The sequence below is a fragment of the Polyodon spathula genome, chromosome 16 (genome assembly GCF_017654505.1).
Source record: "Polyodon spathula isolate WHYD16114869_AA chromosome 16, ASM1765450v1, whole genome shotgun sequence".
NCBI classification, from domain to species: domain Eukaryota; kingdom Metazoa; phylum Chordata; class Actinopteri; order Acipenseriformes; family Polyodontidae; genus Polyodon; species Polyodon spathula.
The window spans coordinates 29056927-29080977 of NC_054549.1; the positions used below are offsets into that span (position 1 = coordinate 29056927).

At 39.2% G+C, this 24051-nt stretch overlaps 1 protein-coding gene across 3 annotated transcripts in view; it reads right to left on the minus strand.

Annotated features, from left to right (window-relative positions):
• LOC121329411 (poly(rC)-binding protein 4-like) overlaps positions 1-21012 on the minus strand; it is a 36973-nt gene extending 15961 nt beyond the window's left edge. For 2 of the 3 annotated variants that reach the window (XM_041275009.1, XM_041275008.1), the window contains exon 1: positions 20836-21007. The gene's annotated coding sequence lies outside the window, so the exon portion shown is untranslated. Of the gene's footprint in view, positions 1-20835 lie in introns of all 3 variants that reach the window. The other variant, XM_041275010.1, reaches the window with a different exon arrangement.
• Between the last annotated feature and the right edge of the window lie 3039 nt (positions 21013-24051).

The following is a 24051-nucleotide window of genomic DNA, read 5'->3' on the forward strand; positions in this document are numbered from 1 at the left end:
CCAGGGATATAGTGGAGGCGTCTGTATGTGTTCCACACTAATATTTTTAAATATATATGAAGAACAGCTTCTCAATTGTAAAGGACATTTTGAGCGCAAGGGAGAGAATGGCTGCTTGGTCTGTTAATTTTCTTAAACGCTTAAACTTTAACACTAGACTATAATATCAGGTGATATTTGGAGCCACAAATGCCACATCTCCAGTTAGGACAGACTTAATCTCTTTAACTCACATTGAAGGTTACCTAAAGAATGTCCAATGCAAAGTAGTGCTTTAAATCTTGACTGCAGGAAGAAAGAAAAAAAAAATCTATACAATCGAAACCTTTCCTAAAAGGTGCTGTCCCTTTAAAATTGCTGGCTATATAGAATCCATAAACTAGCAGTGCTATCCACATAAAATTGGCTGGATGATAAAATCCCAGTAATCTGAGCTACTGATGCTGATCTCTCATTAAATAATGTCTTGGTTTTAATGTTAAACTTGACCTGACTGATACAATCTGTAACTGCAATGTGAGGCAAAAAATAAAAAAAAAAGACAAATAGCATCAAAATGGGTGTGCAATCTTGCAGTTACCAATACAAAGTCTTAGCTGCATTTTTCCATGCGTTTCCCCATGTGTTTTGATTACCATACTACTGTTATATCCTGCAAGCAAACGCTTCACTTCACTCAATGGAGTACCGCAGTAAACATTAAACAAGGGATTATCCCAGTGCTGAGATGCTGGCTTAAATATGCAGCTTCGCTGGAACCAGACGCCTGTGTCCAGTCAGTTATGTCTATAAAACAACAGAAGCCACACGCACGGATTCCCTTGCTTGAGCCCAAGGAAAACACGGAAGGTCTTGTTAAATTTCTGATTGCAGTGAGAAGTGTCAGCTGCATAAGCGTGGAGAGGGGAGGGGAGGCAGGCATGTGCCGCTGATCTCCTAGGCGTTCTCAGCTGTCAGATGGGACAATTGCAGACTTTTTCTGGCTTATTCCATTGAGGGGGTCTGGCAACGTGTTGCAGGGATGACAACGTGAGTGACAGAGCCTCGCTGAGCTCACCCTCAGAAGTGCACTCGATCCAGCGGTGTCTCTGTCGCGAGGCTCCAGACACAAACCCACATCTGCTACAGCTCCGTCAGCTGATGTCAAGGTGAAGCTTTTGCACCCCACTCTCTCGACCACTGTGACTTAGTCAATGTCTGCCTTTAATGAGATCTTAATGGAGGTTCTGTCGGTTTTATTTCAGTTTCAGTTGTGACCCAGTCCAGTTGCATGGGGCCACCACCTCCACAGTTCAAGTTCTAGCATCTGCATTCTTCATTTTCTTTAAAACAGCACAGTCTTTAATAGTCCATAATTACATTCCCCTGTTGCACAGACATGCATGTGGTAAAATGATAGCAAAGTGTAGAGCTTTTTTAGTAACCTATTTGTATAAGCAACAGTAACACAGTGTTAAGCAGACTTTGGAAAAAATTACAAAATGTGTTTGAAGTTATAAAGATGCAGTTTACCATGAAAATGTTTGTTTTTAAGTCATTTTGTAACCCCGTTCAGGGTTACAGGATGTCTTGTGCACAAAAGGGTTTTTGTGATTGAGAAGACTTCATCTTTTGTTTGAATATGGTAAATCAGGGTTGCTGCAAATGCTGTGCTGGTGTCGACCACATAAAACGGTCCTTGTGTAGAATAGCAGCATACACCAGGCCCCTCCCACCTTGCTTACTGAGCTGTGAGCTAAACCCTTGAACTGACAGAGGATTGACAGCGCTAATGCTGACAGAATATACCATGCCGTGAAAAAGTATTTTCCCCCTGTCTGATTTTCTGCATTTTTGCATATTTCTGACACTGAATGTCATCAGATCTTTAACCAAAATCTAATATTTATTATAAAGGGATCCTGATTGAACAAATAACACACAATTTTGATACTTATTTCATTTATTTGTTAAAGTTATGCAACACCTAATGCCCAAGTGTGAAAAAGTAATCGCCCCCTTAGACTCAACAACTGGTTACGCCACCTTTAGCAGCAATAACTGCAACCAAACGCTTCCTGTAGTTATCGATCAGTCTCTTACAGTGCCATGGAGGAATTTTGACCCACTCGTTCATGCAGAACTACTTCAACTTGGTGACATTTGTGGGTTTTCGAGCAAAAACTGCTCATTTCAGGTCCTGCCACAACATTTTAATGGGGCTTAGGTCTGGACTTTGACGAGGCCATTCCAAAACTTTCTAAATTTCTTGTTCTTCAACCATTTTGATGTAGACTTGCCTGTCTGTTTTGGATCATTGTCTTGCTGCGTGACCCAGCTGCGCTTCAGCTTCAGCTCATGGATGGATGGCCTAATTTTCTCCTGTAGAATTCTGATACAGAGCAGAATTCATGGTTCCTTCAATGATGGCAAGTCATCCAGGTCCTGATGCAGCAAAGCATCCACAAATCATGACACTACCACCACCATGCTTGACTGTTGGCATGAGGTTCTTACTGTGGAATGCAGTGTTTGGTTTTCGTCGGACATAATGGGGCCCATGTTGGCCAAAAAGCTCCACTTTTGACTTTTTGGCAAACTTGAGACGAGCATTCATGTTCTTCTTAGTGAGCAGTGGTTTCTGCCTTGCTACTCTGCCATGAATCCCGTTTTTGCCCAGTGTCTTTCTGATGGTGGAGTCATGAACACTGACCTTAGCTGAGGTGAGAGAGGCCTGTAGATCCCTGGATGTTGTTCTAGGGTTCTTTGTGACTTCCTGGACAATTTTATGCCTTGCTCTTGGAGAGATTTTGGCAGGACGGCCACTCCTGGGAAGATTCACTACTGTCCTAAACTTTCTCCATTTGGACAGTATGGCTCTGACTGTGGTTTGGTTGAGCCCCAGAGCCTTGGAAATGGCTTTGTAACTCTTTCCAGACTGATAGGCATCAACAACTTATTTCCGGAGGTCTTCAGGAGTTTCTTTTAATCGTGGCATGATGTGTCTCTAGAACCTGTGTGCTGACAACTTCACTCTGATGGTAAGGGCCAAAGTTAATCAGATTTATATTGGGCAGGGCTGGCCCAAATCAGGCCTGATTGTTAACCAAAGAATTCAAACAGCTGACCCTAATTATCCCTTTAATTGGGTTGAGTTAACTAAGGGGGCAATAACTTTTTCACACCTGAAGATTGCATGTTTGATTACCTTGCACAACAAACAAATGAAAGAAGCACCAAACTTTGAACTCCCTCTATTTACTACTACAACCCATCAAAAAGATCTGACCAAATTCAATGTGAAAAATGTGCAAAAGTGCAGAAAATGAGACATTGTCTGCACAATATATAACTTATTTAACTTGCTACAATGTTGTACAAGAATGTGGATTAATTAATGTGAAGATATGGGTTTTAATGTATGTAGTTAAAGTAATAACCACCCACTACAAGCCTTCTTTGCTGGCACTTACTGTACAACCAATATACAATACTAAGCTTTTCAAACCTGCTTAGCTCAGCAGTAAATCCCACTAGCCTTGCATTAGAGCGACTCAGCCCCCCCGAATCCCTTGTTAACCTGATGGTCTCTTACTGATACTTTGGTTGCTCGAGCACCTTATATATTGCACTGTACATTCTGGTTACTTTTCCTGCAAACTGCAAATCTGCTCACTGGTCCTGTTACTACAAGAATATATATATAATCTTTATAACTGTAAGAAACAAAAGAAAAGTATGTGAGGCTAAACGTTCAAGCTGGTTCATGGTTTATGGCTAATGGACATTTGCCATGGTATTTAATGTGATTTTCTTCAATTTGTCATACAAATGGATCCTAAGCAATAACAAAATTCAATTATCTTTTAAATGGAAGCTCAATATTCCAGCTTTTTACACGTCTGCTGCATTAGCTGACAGTGTTAGATGTAAGAGCAAAAAGATACAGGGTTCAGAACAGGAGTCAGCACCATGTCTAGTGTGAGGGACATTTAAAAAAATAAAAATAAATAAAAAATAACAATCTTGGCCATGGATAAACAAAACAGAAGTTCTATACAATGTGTGTGTGTGTGTGTGTGTGTGTGTGTGTGTGTGTCAGACGTATTCACAGCCACGGACATTCGTGTCCATGTTGGACAAGTTGCTGACCCTCGGTTCAGAATCAACTCAAAATACTAACATCTACGTTTCTCCTGCCTTTTTACCATTCTATTATGTGTGTTTTATATAATTCTCTGTTGTCATTTCTGCTTAGCTCCCTATGCCATTTGCAAGGTTATTAACTATTCAAGCCAAAATTACTTCTGAAAAAAACTCCCAAGGCTGTGTTTTCTGAAGGATGGTGGGGGAAAGCATATCAGTGTTGCACATGTGGGTTTCGGAGCACTGTGCAACACTAATATGCTCCCCCACATCACTCCAGAGCTTTGAGAAGTCTTTGTAGTCTGTTAACTAGGTAGTTAATCAGTATGGCAAATAGCAGCAGATAGCATGATATTAATCATGCAAGAAATACAAATGTTAGGCCAACAATTTCATTTAGTAATGTTTTTGCCTTTCAGTAAGACGGTCAGTCACAAGCACACAAAGCACTGTAGATAATAACAAAGTAGCATCGTTTTTTTCCCTGTGGCGTCCGGTTTCTGCAACGGGTTCTTTGACTTTTCTCATTGCTGTAAGGTTACACTGGTCTCTGCAGGATTGGTTTATCCCTCCTCCTCCATGTCTCTATCCTCATAGCTGCATTAGCAGGAGAATTTGAACCCCCACAAAGGAGGAGGAGGGATCAATAGATGCTGTTAGCACATTGGCTCAGTCTAAGGCAGCTGTGTATTTGTATTGTGCTGCACTTACAGAAATGCCTCATGATTGATAAACAGTTATCTTGGATTGGAATGATATTTCTGCAAGATTCTTTTTGTTCTGATGTGGTCTGGTGCAGTGCAGTCCACTGCAATCCAAATTTACCTGTTTGGGCTGTGAACAATCAGAATGTATAACAAATACAACATGCATAGTTCAAAATGGGCAACCAATTTTGAATACAAAGGCTTTTTAGCCCAATATTCCATTAAGAACTTGACTAGTCTGAAAGCTGAGCCATGATAGTATGTTCAATGGATGACCAAGATGGTAATCAACTGCCCCTGTTTAAAGGGGATGGAGGGTGATAGAAAGGGAAGTTACCCCATTGTGTGTGTCGGTTTATTATGTGTGTGAAGGAGGTGTTGCAAGAATTGCAGATCTGAAGCCCGCTGTGTTAGCAATTCTAACAGTGGTCAGCCTGGTCGGAAGCTGTTCAGATGGGACAGTTATTTTCAGCGGTCCATGTGTGTTAATGCGAAGATAATGCCAATTTAAAAAAGATAGTAAGTTTTAAGATATTTGCTGTGTTTATATATGTCACCAGTTGTTTTGTACAATATCTTTCATGTAGCAACTTTCAGATAATGTTAGACAAACAGCTCTGATTGAACTGGCTGCTTCCTGAAGATGAAGTTGTAAAGATAGAAGGGTTCTACAATGTACAGTAAAAATGTATTGCACAGTAATGTTGCATTTTAGCATGCTTTATCATGGTCTACAATATATCTCTGGGCTTTAGTACACATAAACAGCATATTTATTTAAAAGAGATTGCCAGCTTCATCGCAGACACTAGCCAGTTTCAATTGTTTTGAACGAGCAACCTGAATCAAGCATTACAGTTTGTAAGCTAGTATCTTCGGTGTAGCCCCAAGTTGGTTATGTCTTTTGTGTTCCCCATGCAAAGCCAGAATTTGCTGTTTATCCTCCACTAGTTGAAATTCTGAGGAGAAAAAATTGTTTAAAAACAAACAAATATCAATTAATTTATGGGTTGGATAAAGAGAGATTAAGGCTTTGTGTGAGGAAGCAAAATGAATCAATTTTTGAGGAGAGACATAATCAGCTAGGGACTTTGTTAGCCACTTAGAAGTATTGCGTATGTAAACTTATTTGAGTTTCCCATGTGGAAATTTTGGGCATGCTTAGAGTTACAAACAAGTCTACCATCTGCCTGATTTTGATATTTTTTATTTTTTTTTCAGGGTTAAATAAGACTTTATGAAGTTCTATGAAGTGTAAGGATGGTGGATTTTAGTCCCTAGCAGGTCGGCCCAGTAGTCCGCTGTCCATCACATTGATAGACAGTTAAATGAGAGAAAAATAAATAAGGCAAAGAGCTGATTAACATGCAAGTCTTCAACAGACACTGTCTCAGGCTTTGATTTACAAAGCTATTCTATTTGTATGCAACTCCCTCCCCCCAAACACACTATATAAATTGAAAACTGCAATTAACAGAGGCAGGAGAAATTCAGCCCTGCAAGGAGCCAGCTTTGGGCGATGTGATTGAAGTTCATGGAAATCGCAAGGTTATGGGATGAACAAAACCCCCTCTTCCCACACATGGGCACACATTTGAGCTACAGAAAGACGCTGTACATCAATTTAAAAAATGTACTCTGAGTACCAGCAAAGAAAACCATAGGCACACTTTAACACTGATCAAACAGCACTATTCAACACATGCTAAATAATGATTCACTGCTAATTCATTTTGCTGCCAAGACGTCAGAATCATGTTAAAAGTATTCTGGTCCAGCACAGTTCAATGGGGGAAAAAAGATGTTCCATATGAAAAATAATGTAGCTAATACATATAATTTAGATGTAACCTTCATAAAGTTTTTTGGAAGTCATGCTTAGGGCATGAAACCAAATGGGGAATTTTAACAGGACTGGGACGAAAAGCTCTGGCTCTGCATTCAAAGACTCGGACATAAAAATAAAAGAAAACAATATGACTCTGCCAGCCCTGTCATGTCATCCTGTTTAGGCTGTGCTATTATGGTCACAGAGAGCCAGGGGTTGGTAATGTGATAGCTGCAGTGGCACTTGCATTGTTTGAGAGAGAAACAACATGCAGCAAGCCAAGCACTCTGATAACAGAAAGCTGAAAGCCAATGCGTCTTCATGTGCATGCACGTATCACAGCTTAGAGCCTTATGACTCCCACTGGACATTCACAATGAACACTTGCTGAACAGTACAAACTATTGATGCTGGGGGGATGGGTGCAGACAAGACTAAATCAAGCTTGAGATTTTGCTTGCTAATTGGGCTTTTCTATTTTCTACCCTGCATTCTGTCCACATTTTTCTGCTAAAAACAAAAAGCACCATCTATTTATAGTAAATATAGCTGCCATTATTAAATCCAAATTATAAGCCTTGCTCTAGGAAAACAACATAAAGAGACAGTCCTGTCCTATATCATGTATAGGTGCTGTATCTATGTTCTTACTAGAAACATTTCAAGTGACTTTATTTGCTTCTGCAATAAGACTTGGTGCTTATTATCCTACAGAAATGTCCTCCAAGCTAACAAGGCTTCATAATGTTAATTTTCAGTCTAACCAATGCTTAGTTTCAAGAAACCATATACAGTACAATCAAGAATATACAGTAAATATATTTCAAAATAAATACAAAATTATTTACAAAAACATATTGCTAACTGCATTGGGGTTAATGCTGAAGTACTGCATGTCGCTTACAAGTATTTACAGGATACTGCATTTGTTCAGCCAGTTGGTCTGCATGGAGCGGTGAATTACTGAACTCTTGCAGACAGTAGGAGATATAAATGTAGCTCCAGCAGCAAATGACTAAAACGATTCAAGCCACCAGTAGTCAACCTTTAGTCTAGAACCAAGAGGGTTACCTGCTCAACCACCAGCCATTTCTCTCAGATTATGCCTGAGATAAATCACTCGCCACAGACTGCAGTCAAAGCAGCTTTTCTGTGCAAACAAAGGGTTTTATTGGCAGCCCTAAGAGGTTTTGAAGAAGCAGGTGTCAGTTTTTAGTCTCTAATTTATAGGACCCCTCCCCCTCCCCTCCCACTTCCTGGACCCAGGCTCATTTTAATTATTGAAACTGCCTCTGCTTTGGTATTTCATCTCTCTCTCTGATTAAATCTACGATTCCAGGAGTGCATTAGGAAATTAAATCCGGGACATGACTCACTGCTGCAGCCTTGCTTCTCGGAACCTATTGATCTGGGAACATATAGGGGGCAGACAAGACATTCTTAGTATGTTGCTGTTTTTGTCAGTCTGTCAGTCTAGGAGTGGAAAAGCACAGATGCATACATCTATACACCAATAGTCACATAAACATGCACTGACATATTCAAGTTAGAAATGTTTAAACTATATAATAAGTCTTTGCAGAAGAGTAATAATAGGCTCTTGGTTGGCAGGTTATCCAAGACTACACTAATTACAACTTGTCTGTGGGTGACATCCTTAATCTCCCTATAGGAATTATAGACAGTAATCCGGGAGAAATGTAGAATCATTGTTGCCTGTGGTGGCTACTCACCATAATGGTATTGTTATTATTATTTTGTTTTTATCCAGCTCACATCCATCCATACATACATACATACATACATGCATGCATGCAAGCACACACAGATTCAGTTCTGGTCAACAACAAGCACCAGTAGCAGCAGCAGGTGTTGGTAGAAATTTGTTTCTTTGTTCTTCCACTGACTGGAATGTCAGAAGGACAGCCCTCAGTCCCACACCTGACTGCAGTAAATCTTAGCACAGTTCTTTTCACTAACAGAGTTCTGACTGCTGAAACTCATTCCCTACCATTTACAGTGCCTTTTAATTAATTAAGAAAGGAATCAATAATGATTCCTTTAAGGGCTGTCGTTGTACCACAGTCTTGCCTGGCAGAGTCTCCCTTCCAGACAGAACACATTCATCTGTGTCTCCAACACAAATAATGAAACGGCAGAAATTAATCAGACTTGCCATAACCCACACATATGAGCATGTTATTGGTCATGTTCCTTAGAATCTCAAGTGATCTAACAAGAGCAGTGAAAAGCAACATGTTCTTATGCTACAAGTCTTGAAATAAAACAATTTGGCCCAGAATCCCAGAAAGCTTTAAGTAAATTATGTGTATGCACCCCCCCTCCCCTCGTTCCAACAGAGAGACTTGATGTGTCTCCATTAAACCGAATCAAGCTTTCTGACCTAGTTCAATCAATTTAGTTCAGTTGTATATATGTGTTCTGAACTTCACATATTTAAAGCAGGAGCTGTGGTGTGGATAATCTGATATCTACTGCTTCATAAAATAAAACTTGCAGGTACTTTGCCTGAAAAGAAAATTAAATGGTTCCTGTTGACCCAAATATTAAAACTTTCCTATTTCTGTCTAAACTAATTGGTTAGTGCTCTTGTTTTTATTTGATTTTAATGTACAATGCATAAAGGAATAACCAAGAGACATTTGTGTTTTTGATGGCAAAATGCAAGCTTATTGAGTGACGATTACAACAGACATCCAATGGTCTAACAGTCAGACATAACCCAATTCAACCATCTGCTGCATTCAGGAATTTCCTGTGGTTCATGACCCCTTATGTAAATGCATGGTTCTAGTCCATAGGGGATGCATTGGGCTTCCGTGCAATTCAATGGGAGATAACATTACTCTTCCAGTATAGTATCACTAGTCCTACTTTAAAATAAGTGCTAAGAAGTAGATAAGGATGACATATTTTCTCCCAAGTTTAGCAAAATACAACACCTTTAGTCAGCTGCAGTAATGAAATGTTGTTCTTCATTATTTCCTAACAGAATAAAATTACTGGGGCTATTTCAAACCCTGATTTGCATTCTATTTAAAAGTAATTTCATTTAAAGCACCAGCAGTGGGAATGGAAATGCAATCTCTTAACCAAAAGCATGTGGTGAATTAATTTTCTAAACATCGTTTTGTTTCCTCATCCAAAGTGACTGTTCGGGGGTACAGTCTTCACGGCATGTCAAAGCAGAACTCAAAGCATTCAAACATTCACAAAAAACAGGATACGTAAGACAGCCATAATTAAGTCATGAACAAGCTTCGGTATATAAATACTGTCTGTATTTTAAATGAGCTGTAGACTTAATTTTACTGATAGGTTCCAAACATCTGCTGAACAAGCAAATTGGCTGACTCTTTATTGCGAAACTGCTGCATCCAGCACACGTTACGTTTTACACTAGGACTCCTGGGTATCTATTTACTACATTACTCTATATGCTTCTATAATGTGGTTTATGTTACATGGTCCATTATAACTAAGAAAGTAAAACTAATTTATTAAAATGGCAAGCCTTTTTCTTAATGTTATGCATACATCTATTCATAAATGTAAACAATATCTTTCTTCAAACTAATATGCAAATCTTCCATAAGCTAGTCATTAGGGGATCCCCCAATGGCTCACCTGGTAAAAGCACAGCACTATGGGTGTGCAGGGTGAGTCATACAGTGCAGGGGATTTGTATTGGCTCTGACGCTCCTGTGGGTTAGTTAAAATCGGCATCATGCTACAGCAAACCCTGTTGGCCAGGCGCCCAATGAGCTCAAAGAGCGGCCACCTGCAGGGATGGCCCTTGTCCTCCAGAGATCGGTAGCTTGCTGACATCTGCCCTCGAGTTCCTGGGTGAAAAAGATAAAGCTGGGATCGCAGGACGCCCACCGAACCCCCAGCTCCCCCTAGCTGTGTGGGGACCCGCTGCGGTGAGGGTAAAAAATTATTGGACATTCCAAATTGGGAAAAAAATGGGAAGTAAAATAATTGGCCATGCCAAATTAATTAAAAAAAAAAAAATATATATATATATATATATATATATATATATATATATATATATATATATATATATATATGAATTAGAAATATTTATCACAATGTAGGGCTGTGTCCGAAGGTTTGTTCACTAGCCATGGATTCAAACATTTTAAACCTCTGAAAGTTTGTCAGACAGGTTCACGCATTGTATTATTATTATTAATTAATTTTTTTCCTTTTAACAGAAACTGTTTGACAATGTGTTAATACTATAAATCACACATTAAATGTCACTCACATGCAAATTTCGATCTTTTGATTTGTATAATGAATATTAGGTAAACAAAAGTTATTAAAATCTGCTACTAAATCGTATATGTAGCAACTCTATATGGTGCTGAGGCCATGTATGGAGCAGGGTATAGTATCCAAAGCAGTGGGCTCGTACCTCTAGTGGCTGTATTGCTTTAGTAAAATATTTACTGAATACCTAGTGTACTAGCAGACGGTGTAAGAGAATTGCTATGGTAGAATATGTTTCAAACATACAAATATATGCTAATTATAATAAATTTTATTTTGAAAACTTAGCACCGTTCGCCCCTCCCAGCTCCAGCTTGTGTTATCCAGAAGCAAACCATGAATTTCTTCATTTTCCATCTCGACAGCAAAGCGGAGTATAGTGTAAGCTGTATTGAAAAAAATGTCTCGAAACCCCTCTGCTGTTTGGGATATTTTTTTGTTAACTGCCCAGACGACCAAAAAAAAAAATTGAATGCAATCTGTACAAGTGACTCATATCATGGAGGCATAACCAATCTCTGGGGTCACTTGACAAGTGTAAGTTCTTATTATTATTGGTATTACTAATATTATCTTTGTCTGCAGCAGTTGGTGATGGTGCAATGCAAGCTTACTGTATATACAACAAGCAGGCTCAATTACGTGTAAATAAACGTGCATTTATATTTTTATTTAAATTATAAAAACATGATTACTGTTCTATATAATGTATGTTTTATTCAGTTTATATGGATTGCCTGTAAAATAGGACTTTAAATCAAATACAAACAAGTAGGTATGGTGAAGTCACCAATACATTATGCAAAGTAATACCTGTAACAGGACAAGGAGCCCTGTACATGTATTTGTTTATTTATTTTTTTAGAACGGGGTCTCCCTCTCCGCCCGTGTCTCATTTGTGTTATTTTGTATTTGTGTTTTATGATTTATTCATATGTAAATGTATTGACGGTGTAACCGTATGTTTAGTTTTTGTATGGTGTTGCAGCATGGATGGGAAGCCCCATCCACATCAATAAACTTGTGTAGAAGGTGGCCATCTCCGGAATTAATTAAATTTAATTTAATAAGAGTGGTATTACAGCTGCTGGAGAGGAAACATGGACCCAAAGGGGGAGGAGTCGGTGTGTCCACAGCCCAAGAGGGGGGAGGCCGAACGTCCACAGCCCACGTCTCCATCAGCAGAGGAGGAATACCTGCTGGTTCCACCTCCACCAGCCGAGGAGGAATACCTGCTGGTTCAACCTCCACCTCCGTGGAAGGACTGCTTGCTAATCCCACCTCCACTAGCAGAGGGAGAGAGCCTGCTGGTTCCACCTTCACCACCCACAGCTGAGAAAGACCTGCTTTGCCCATCTCCATCAGCAGAGGGAGCATGCCTGCTGGTGCTGCCTTCGCAGCCAGAAGGGGAGGAGCCCCTGCCGTCTCCACCACTGCCAGAGAGAGAAAAGCAGGAGTTGCTTCTGTCTCCACCACCGCCAGAAGGAGATAAGCAGGAGTTGCCACTCCCTACACCACTGGAGGGACCAGGACAGGATGCTGGTGGTTCTTAACAGCCCCTGCATAGGTTGCTGAGGGGAGCACGGGGGAAACTGCCTGGCCACAGCGGCTGCGAAGAGGGCTAACCCCCGCACCACCGATAATCCTGGCTCCACTACAGGAAGAAGTGGAGCTCTTGCTGTCGCCGTCACCTCCCAAGGGTCCGCTGCCTCTGTCCCTGCGTCACCGCCCAAGGATGCCTGCCTTGCATACTCAGGGATGCCATGCCCGCATTGCCTGTAGTTGCCGGCTGCTCTGCATCACCTGGGGTTGCTGGCTGCTCCGCATCGCCTGGAAGAGCTGTTTCTATTGTGTCTCCTAGGGTCGCTGCCGGTCCCGCTTCACCTGGGGTTGCTGCCAGTCCCTCTTCGCCTGGGGTTGCTGATGGTCCCGCTTCGCGTGGGGTCGTTGGAAGCAGGAAATACTGTGGCCAGAGCAGCGTGGATAGGAAGCGTGGATAGGAAGCCCCATCCACATTAATAAACTCGTGCAGAAGGTGGCCATCTCTCAAATTAATTAGTGATTCATTTGTTGCTAACTGGGAGATGGTCACCTGCATAAAAGCCTGCAACTCGGTGTGGGTGTTGGAAAGGAGGAACGAGAGTGAGCGAGTGGTTTAAAAACGAAACTAACACATATGAACAGTGAAGACGATTGCTCAGCCTCACCTATTATTTGTGTTCAGGATTATTTTGTTGAACCTTTTATTTTGCTCTGTGAGCAATGTTTTTGTTAAACCTTTTATTTTATTTTGTTATTTAAATAAATGGCACACACCATGTCTTTTTGCCCTGCAGTACTACCTGTTTTTCTTCTTGCTTCTGGCCTGATGTCACCACTCTGCTACACCTGTCACAGTACCATTGAAGGTTCAAACCTTCCTTCGGTAATGTGTTCTATACCTTCAAAGGTCAAAATTTACCCTTTTTTGCAGCCCTATCAATATCTTGTCTGATGCAAGGCTTTACCATAAGGTTTTCAGGTGCTTTTGCTGTAGGGCTTTTGAGCCCAGCAGCGTTTAAAAGGGAGTAATTTCACAGCACTTAATACTCTCCATGGAATATTACAGGATAGTAAGCATAAGTAGACACTTGCTGTTAGAACAGAAGGTTATAGGTTAATATCTTACTTCAGGGAAAATCTGGCCATAATGCATTTACCAACACACATCTATAACAGCATGTTGTGTGTGGATGGCGGGCTTAAACTTTTACCAGCACTCCAGTGAACAACAAGAACAAAATTATATTTATACTGAACAAATATATAAACGCAACATGCAACAATTTCAAAGATTTTACTGAGTTACAGTTCATATAAGGAAGTTAGTCAATTGAAATAAATCCATTTGGCCCTAATCTATGGATTTCACATGACTGGGAATACAGATACGCATCTGTTGGTCACAGATACCTTAAAAAAAAAATATATATATATATTAAAAAAAAAAAAAAAAAAGGTAGGGGCATGGATCAGAAAACCAGTCAGTATCTGGTGTGACCAACATTTGCCTCATGCAGCGCGACACATCTCCTTCACAAAAAGTTGATCAGGCTGTTGATTGTGGCCTGTGGAATGTTGTCTCACTCTTCTTCAGTGGCTGTACGAAGTTGCTGGGTATTGGCGGGAATTGGAACACGCTGTCGTACACGTCAATCCAGAGCATCCCAAACATGCTCAATGGGTGACATGTCTGGTGAGTATGTAGGCCATTGAAGAACTGGGACATTTTCAACTTCTAGGAATTGTGTACAGATCCTTGTGACATGGGGCCGTGCATTATCATGCTGAAACATGAGGTGATGGCAGAGGATGAATGGCACGACAATGGGCCTCAGTATCTCGTCACGGTATCTCTGTGCATTCAAATTGCCATCGATAAAATGCAATTGTGTTCGTTGTCCGTAGCTTATGCCTGTCCATACCATAACCCCACCGCCACCATGGGGCACTCTGTTCACAACGTTGACTTCAGCAAACTGCTCGCCCACACGACGCCATACACGCTGTCTGCCATCTGCCCGGTACAGTACCGGGATTCATCTGTGAAGAGCACACTTCTCTGGTGTGCCAGTGGCCATTGAAGGGGAGCATTTGTCCACTGAAGTCAGTTACGACATCGAACTGCAGTCAGGTCAAGACTCTGGTGAGGACGACGAGCATGCAGATTAGCTTCCCTGAGACGGCTTCTCACAGCTTGTGCAGAAATTCTTCGGTTGTGCAAACCCAGTTTCATCAGCTGTCCAAGTGGCTGGTCTCAGACAATCCCGCAGGTGAAGAAGGCCCTGGGCTGGCATATGTGGAGGCCCTGGGCTGGCGTGGTTACACGTGGTCTGCGGTTGTGAGGCCGGTTGGACGTACTGCCAAATTCTCTAAAACGATGTTGGAGGTGGCTTATGGTAGAGAAATGAACATTCAATTCTCTGGCAGCATCTCTGGTGGACATTCCTGCAGTCAGCATACCAATTGCACGCTCCCTCAAAACTTGAGAAATCTGTGGCATTGTGTTGTGTGACAAAACCGCACATTTTAGAGTGGCCTTTTATTGTCCCCAGCACAAGGTGCACCTGTGTAATGATCATGCTGTTTAATCAGCTTCTTGATATGCCACACCTGTCAGGTGGATGGATTATCTTGACAAATTTGTGCACAAAATTTGAGAGAAATTAGCTTTTTGTGCGTATGGAAAATTTTTGGGATCTTTTATTTCAGCTCATGAAACATGGGACCAACACTTTACATGCTGCGTTTATATTCTCGTTCAGTGTATATTATCACTTTTATGACAGCTCATCTAGACTAACCTGTCTGAGCACTAGGTACTTCAACCCTAACTAAAATAAACCTAAAAAAAAAAGTTTGAGAACCAATTCAACTAGAATGTCTCCACTGTTCTTTTTTTAAGACATTGAGATTACTTCTTGCCAAAGTATACTGCGCTACATGAGATCTCTATATGGTATCTCATAACCGGTGGCAGTACAAACGTTCAGCACATTCATGCAAAGAACACCTTTTAAACAGCAATAGGTGTATGTACAGCTGTGGCCAAAAAAATTGAACCCCCCTATAGAATGATCTAATTTTGCTTCATTATGAAACCTGAATAATGTTACGTGGACACACGAATTACATACCACTTTGTAGTTTTCCATGTACTTAAAGAAAAACTGACCATTTTAAAATGTGACATTTTTAAATCTATCATGAAATCTATTTATTATTATTGTCTCAATCCTAAAATTCTAGGTGATGTAAAACGTTTGGCCATAGCTGTGGGATCCATAGGATCAGTTTTTTGTTTTGTGAAAAATATTACAAAAAAAGTAACTAGAATCTCAAACGGTTCATTGAAGCATTAACCTGTGTCTAGTGTTTCAACAAGTGGCAGTCTGGCAAACTCAGACCACAACATGGTCTCATTTGAAGTGTTTTTTAAATCCCCAAAAGTAATGACTAAAGCTAAGGTTTACAATTTTAGAAAAGCAAACTATGAAGGTATGAAACAGAGACTAACAGAAGTAGATTGGAGTAAAATAGAGAAAACACCCACAGAAGAAGGATGGTGGTTCTTCAAAAATGTAGTACTAGAGGCGCAAAACAATTATATCCCTAAAGTAGACAAATCTAAGTGTAAAACTAAATTGCCAAAATGGTTTAATAGATCAATTAAAAAAAAATATTCAGCGAAAAAAGGCACTTTACAGAGCATTAAAAAAGGACCAAAAAGAAAGTATGCAGAAAGAGTACACAGAACTGCAAACGCAAGTCAAAAAGGAAGTTAGAAAGGCCAAGAGAGAAATAGAAATGAACATTGCTAAGGGAGCTAAAACCAATTCCAAAATGTTTTTCCCAATATTACAACAGCAAGCGAACATTCAAAGAGGAGATTAAATGTTTAAGAGATACAAATGGCAAAATCGTAGATGAAGACAAAAAAATAGCAAATATATTAAATGATTACTTTTCACAAGTTTTTACAAAGGAAGATACTGACAACATGCCCCACATGTCATCCAGTTCCTATCCAGTTTTAAATAACTTTAGCATAACTGAGGCAGAAGTGTTAAAGGGACTAGGAGCTCTTAAAATAAACAAATCCCCTGGGCCGGATGAGATCCTCCCAGTAGTACTCAAAGAAATGAAAGAAGTAATTTACAAACCGCTAACCAAGATCATGCAGCAGTCTCTTGACACAGGGGTGGTACCGACAGACTGGAAAATTGCAAACGTAATACCGATCCACAAAAAGGGAAACAAAACTGAACCAGGTAACTACAGACCAGTAAGCCTGACTTCTATTATATGCAAACTTATGGAAACTATAATAAGATCCAAAATGGAAAATTACCTATATGGTAACAGGGTCCTGGGAGACAGTCAACATGGTTTTAGGAAAGGGAGATCATGTCTAACTAACTTGCTTGATTTTTTTGAGGATGCAACATCGATAATGGATAATTGCAAAGCATATGACATGGTTTATTTAGATTTCCAGAAAGCTTTTGACAAAGTCCCGCATAAAAGATTAATTCTCAAACTGAACGCAGTTGGGATTCAAGGAAACGCATGTACATGGATTAGGGAGTGGTTAACATGTAGAAAACAGAAAGTACTGATTAGAGGAAAAACCTCAGAATGGAGTGTGGTAACCAGCGGTGTACCACAGGGATCAGTATTAGGTCCTCTGCTATTCCTAATCTACATTAATGATTTAGATTCTGGTATAGTAAGCAAACTTGTTAAATTTGCAGACGACACAAAAGTAGGAGGAGTGGCAAACACTATTGCAGCAGCAAAGGTCATTCAAAATGATCTAGACAAGATTCAGAACTGGGCAGACACATGGCAAATGACATTTAATAGAGAAAAGTGTAAGGTACTGCACGCAGGAAATAAAAATGTACATTATAAATATCATATGGGAGATACTGAAATTGGAGAAGGAATCTATGAAAAAGACCTAGGAGTTTTTGTTGACTCAGAAATGTCTTCATCTAGACAATGTGGGGAAGCTATAGAAAAAAGGCTAACAAGATGCTCGGATACATTGTGAAAAGTGTTGAATTTAAATCAAGGGAAGTAATGTTAAAACTGTACAATGCACTAGTAAGACCTCATCTTGAATATTGTGTGCAGTTCTGGTCACCTCGCTATAAAAAAGATATTGCTGCTCTAGAAAGAGTGCAAAGAAGAGCGACCAGAATTATTCCGGGCTTAAAAGGCATGTCATATGCAGACAGGCTAAAAGAATTGAATCTGTTCAGTCTTGAACAAAGAAGACTACGTGGCGACCTAATTCAAGCATTCAAAATTCTAAAAGGTATTGACAGTGTCGACCCAAGGGACTTTTTCAGCCTGAAAAAAGAAACAAGGACCAGGGGTCACAAATGGAGTTTTGACAAAGGAGCATTCAGAACAGAAAATAGGAGGCACTTTTTTACACAGAGAATTGTGAGGGTCTGGAATCAACTCCCCAGTAATGTTGTTGAAGCTGACACCCTGGGATCCTTCAAGAAGCTGCTTGATGAGATTTTGGGATCAATAAGCTACTAACAACCAAACGAGCAAGATGGGCCGAATGGCCTCCTCTCGTTTGTAAACTTTCTTATGTTCTTATGTTCTTAAGTATACAAAAAAGTGCTATATAAACAGAATTTTAATTAATTAAAAACAAAACAAACAAACAAAAAAACATTAGACACTGGTATAATTTGAAAGTGGTGATTATTAACCTCAATCAAGCTCAGGATAACAAGTTAGTTAATCAATTAGCTAGAAGTTAATGCCTAACCTGAAAATGATTTCTTTGTGTAATAAATATTTATGAAACTTTATAGTATGGTATGCTAGATTAAATATTGAATGACACTATTTAAAAATAAGCTTTGGACCATAAATATTAATGTAACCCTTAGGCTGACAACCTTGTTCTACTTCAGCTTTTCATATTTATTACTAGAGCATCAATAACCCTTTAACACACATTGATTGTGACGAGGCAGCTGGTGCCACCATAGTAAGGATGGCCTGAGGGTTCTCAGCAGAAGTGCAGAATTTAAATTTATCTTCAAAATTATTTTTGTGAATGACTTTAAAAACTCTGCAATAGTTAATCTCATTATCAACTTCATACGTTTTCCTTTAAAAATACTTAAGTTCTGTTAGCAACAAAGTGCATGGTTATCTGAAGTGCCCAGTAACCTGTCATGTTGTGTGCAATGTTACCCCTCGTATCATACACCCTACATCTGATGTTTACACTACCCCTGTTTACAATACATTAGGTTTTAATAAAACAGGCAAGTATACAAATTGAACAGTAACCACTTTGTTATTAGTCAGAATTCAAATATTGCACTAGATTTATAAAAGATTCTATGAGTCTAATTTCATATTTAGAAGGTTTTTTTTTTTTTTTTCAAAAAAGCACTGACTACTCTTTAGATCAATCTTGTTCATCCAAGCATTTTAAAACCATGAGAATGAAAAGGTTCCACCACTTTTTCTTAAACACAAGGACACCACTCAAAATGTTCCTTGTAAAAGCTGGCTGACTTTGATATGGTAAGGCATTCCTTTTGAAAATAAGTTAGAGAAGTGGAGGTTCAGTGACATTCTGTGCTAGGGGCTTTTTCTTTTCATTTCATTGGCACTGCTGTAGAAGAACAGCCTTTTTATCTTTAAACCTCCTCCAGTCAAACATGTCCATTTAACTGCATCCTCATCCATTAACACCCTTCTACTATATCATGCTTTGATAAGAATTCCTAAACCCATTCATGTATTGGACAAGCACACAACCACTTAATATGACCCAGCAAACAGGACAAAGAAGTGCACAATGGCACACCACGTTACCAAACACTGTACACTAAACATAAAACACAATGCTCACTTATAATCAGCAAACCTTTTTAACACGTTACAACTACAGTACACTATCACTTTGTCAGCTATAGTGCACATACATCCCCGTTGTGTTTTTCTTTCAGCGTGAAATACAGCTGCCTATTGTAGTGCGGGTTTTCAGTGGACCTATATTGCTTTAAAACATTAGTGAAACATCGTGTGCATATAAAGTAAAATATGTTAATCCTGTAGTGCATTCTCTTGGCATAAAGTTTTTTCGTTTTTCATCCATTGCCCATAGTGATGGTTATAGAGGTCGCTGATGTAATATTGATATGAACAAGTAATACACTTACGTTCGGCTAAGTATGCCACGTAAGTGTATTACTTAAGTAAGTACGTACTAGTCTGGGCCATGGGATGAACAAGGTAGTTGTTATGGTAATTACAGGGATGGTGAAAAGTTAAGTACAGGTGTCATGGCAGTACATGGTACTGTATGCGCGCATAATTTACTTGATGCGATGAGGAGATAATGAAACTGATCGAACAGAGAGCTAATGTCTCAATAAATTGAGGGAGGAATAGTTTGTTCTCGTATCTGATGTATTGATCTTTCCATCCTGGTTTATAAACGCGGTCTCAGTGTAAGTGTATGTAATACAGTTAGGGCTAGTGAACGATGACGCTGCCAATCGCTTTATAATCCGCCCAGCTGACCTTAGTTTTCCAAGATGCTTTTGTCTTGTCTTGGTAAACGAGAAAATCTAACCTGGATGCGTTTATATAATGAGGAAGAATACAGTAATGCCCATAAACAAAATAAACGTGACATGTATTTCAGTGTCCCACAAATGAATAGATATCCATCCTAAAAATAGCTAAATAAAAGTAGCTGAGAGCGCTCCTAACACTAATGCAACTGTACTGGATTATTATTACATCGTGTGCGTCTTTGCTCCTCGATTGCTTAAATACCTTTAGTGGCAAACCTTTACATTTGTGATAGGGCCTGTATTCACTTTATTTTACTCTCAATACATTAAATGGCTTGCTTTAATACATATTACACACACACACACACACACATACACACATATAATTACACTGACACTTGCAATGTATATTGGCCCTTTCTGTTCCGTTGTTCCGTTTACATTGAATATACTGTTGTGCATTGAGTTCAATGAAGCACTAAAAAAGAAAGTTGGCATGACAGTGTAATAAAAAGTAACGCATTTTATTATTTATTTTAACGAGGGTATACTGGTACCAAGTAGTACAATTTAAACTTTAGCAAATATGTATGCGATCCAAAGCGTCGCGTAATTTAGTAGTAAACCATATCAATACTCTCAGCAGAATTAAGATGTACGGTGATGCTAAGTAGGTTCATTCAGAAACTGAATGATGAAGCACCAAAATAAATGCAAAATGTCCTTAATTAGAATAGGCTACGACCGGATAATAAAAGTATTATCTTACCTTTCCGTATTTTAGAAAAAAAAAAAAAAACAAATCCAGGTTTATCTATAAGTCCCTGCTGATGTGTTCCACATTGTCAGCAAGACACTTTACTGTAACAAACAGTCCCGATGTCAGTCAGTAACAATAAAACCGGAGAGGGCAGAGAGGCAGGCAGCGGCTCCGGACTCCAACACTGGGATCCAATTACAACAGACAAATGAGAGGCTACATGAAAACAATGCACTCTGGGTAAGACCATCTGCCAAGGTGCAAGCCGCAACCCCCTTCTCTTGCCCCGAATCTTGGGGCAATGTTACTCGGGATTGACACTTTACTTGTCAGTGGCACAGTGTTGTAATGTCCAACCCTTTGTTCTGGTCTTAACCTGATTCGGCTGTTCGCTTATTTAAGTCAAATTGTAGCAAATTGAATTTGCTATCAATAACGGGTTTACAGTTTCAGTTGTTTCAAATTACGACAAAGTTGACCATGTATTGTTAAATATAATATTACTACTTACCCTCTGTCATTATTATTATTATTATTATTATTATTATTATTATTATTATTATTATTATTATTATTATTATTATTATTATTATTAATAATAATAATAATATAAACCTTTTTATTACAGTTTTTGCTGACCTTTTATAGCAGTTTTGAAATCTCTGTTTTGTTTATTTGAAATTAAGTTGATCCATAATTTCTTTATGTAACATTGTAGACACGTTTGAGAATATTTGAGATCATAAAACAAAACATAACGCAATTGTATTAAACATTTTTGGAATTTTGTGGTTGAGGTTTTCTAACAATGACTGTATATCTGAGTTGTTTAAACATAAATTACACCGAAACAAAATTAAATCACGGGGGTGGAGCAGTCGCTAATGAAATTGATGGGGAAGGAATGGGATAGAGGGCAACGTTGTCATGTGGTGACAGAGCTAGCTTATAATGTGTAGTGACATGCAAAGCGTCTATAATAAGGGCATGTTAATAATTCCATATGGCAAGAAACAACATACAGTACTCAGAGAATATTTGTGGGGAAATCATCTTCATTGAAATGGGTTCGTTTGGAACATGCAGTTATTTTAAAGACCGCTCCATAGTTAAAGAGCTGCTTCTGCTTGTAATTCAAGCTCTCCAGTAGCACATCTGCATTCAGTCTCACCCACATGGTGCACAAGGGGTGCTGTTTTTACAATACTTGAGTCCTGAATTGACATAAAAAGAACCAAAAGAGCACAATAAAAAAAGGGAGGCGGATCTAACAACATGAATAAAGCAATTAAAAGGAATTACATTCATTTAAAGCAGGGGTGTCAATCCTGGTCCTGGAGGGCTAGTGTCACTCCTGTTTTTTGTTTTGTTTTGTTTTGTTTTTTTCCAGCAAGAATTGTTCTAATTAAGTAATTTAGGACACAGTTGGAACAAAAAATCAAGTGGGACACTGGCCTTCCAGGACCAGGAATGGACACATCTGATTTAAAGCATTGTTTGCACTGCCAGCTCTATGTGAGAACTGGCAGGCTGGCTTCAGATTTGAAGTATGGATTTATTTAGATGCAACCAAGAAGAAAATAATAGGGACGTATTTGAGATATGGACTATCTATTAGGGTGCTGTTACACTTTTACATTTCCATTTAAAAAAAAAAAAAAAAATAGCCAGACTTCCCATTAAAAGTCCCAGTAAAGAGAAAGGACCATATATTATACAATGTTAAAACTAATGCAAAAGTCCCTTCTTCCATAAAAAGCTTGGTTTACTATTAAACTAGTTAAAGCTTATTTTGTATTCAAGTGTAATGTTTAGTCTAGTGTATTAGTCACTGGGCCAACAAATTCAGTCTTTTAGAAAAGAACTCTGCTCTAAGAATCAAACTGTCTCATGGCAATTAGGAAGCACTTTGATCTTATGAATCATAAATAATATTTATATGTACAATTGCACTTTGGTGTTCTGTTTATGTAATTATCCATATATGTCTTCATAATAAAACACACACAACACACACACACACACACACACACACACACACACACACACACACACACACACACACACACACACACACACACATCACACATTTAAGTTGTTATGTGTAAATATTTATACACAGTTTTAAGGTAAATGGATAAATGGAAAAATGGTTACAAAGCTGCATACCTGGTTGAGTTTGAAAAAATATTTGATAGATGAATCAACCTTATAGAGAGGTGAAATATAGTGTATTTGCTATACTATTGTATAATTTTGCATTGCCCAGTTTGTGTCTGGGTTGGAGTTGGAGTTGTTTTCAACATTTTAACTAGTGATTTGTGTTGACAGTGTAGCTTGGTAACTTAAAGTTCTCTGAAATTTGTGTCTAACAATTTCAGAGCCGCCTGTCAAGCTTTGGTGTCTGAGATTATGCTTGCACCCAGTTTCCCAGCCGGTGGGGACTGGATGTAGATAGAGAGTTATTCATGGTCTCCAAGAGTGCCTATGAACTGGCTGGGATCGCTTAACACCCTGTCTTCTTGTCTAATCACCAGATCACCAGGCTGCAGTACATTCCACAGTCACAGAGTCATAGAAGAGGGGAACGGGGGGGGGGGGGGGTGGATCACCTGCTCCATCTGTGGTACAAAAGACACTGGGCAAACAGCATTCTCAATAGAGGTGGATGGTAACATGCTAATCATTGAATAGGAGGAGCACACAACTGAGTCACCTGTCCTTTCAGCTTCAAATTCTACCTTAAATGGGCATAGGTCCTATCGGATACCAAGCTATAACAACAGAGGAAGGGAAAGTGAAGGCTTCAACCTGAACTATTTGTTTTGCATTTCAAAATTTATCCCCAATTTTTCTCAAGGGCTAAATTGTCTCAAGTTCACACCAGAACATATTAGTCATTGCTGGCAAATGTATCCTCAAACATGCAAATTAGGCAAGTTTTCAGTGATTTGTTTGAAAACAAAGGCATCATGCTCCATGTTGATGTTCTTTTCGCCTGGCCAGAACAGCTGGTGTTTTTTAATGTGAACTTTGAGGAAGGAATGGAGAAGCCAAATCTTTACATCAAAAGCTGACGATCAAAAGAGACAAAATCCTTGCAGGCTTGACTGTGTAAAACTAAAATGGTGAGAAAAGGAGGAGCTTTTGGTGTGTGTGTGTGTGTGTGTGTGTGTGTGTGTGAGAGAGAGAGAGAGAGAGAGAGAGAGAGAGAGAGAGAGAGAG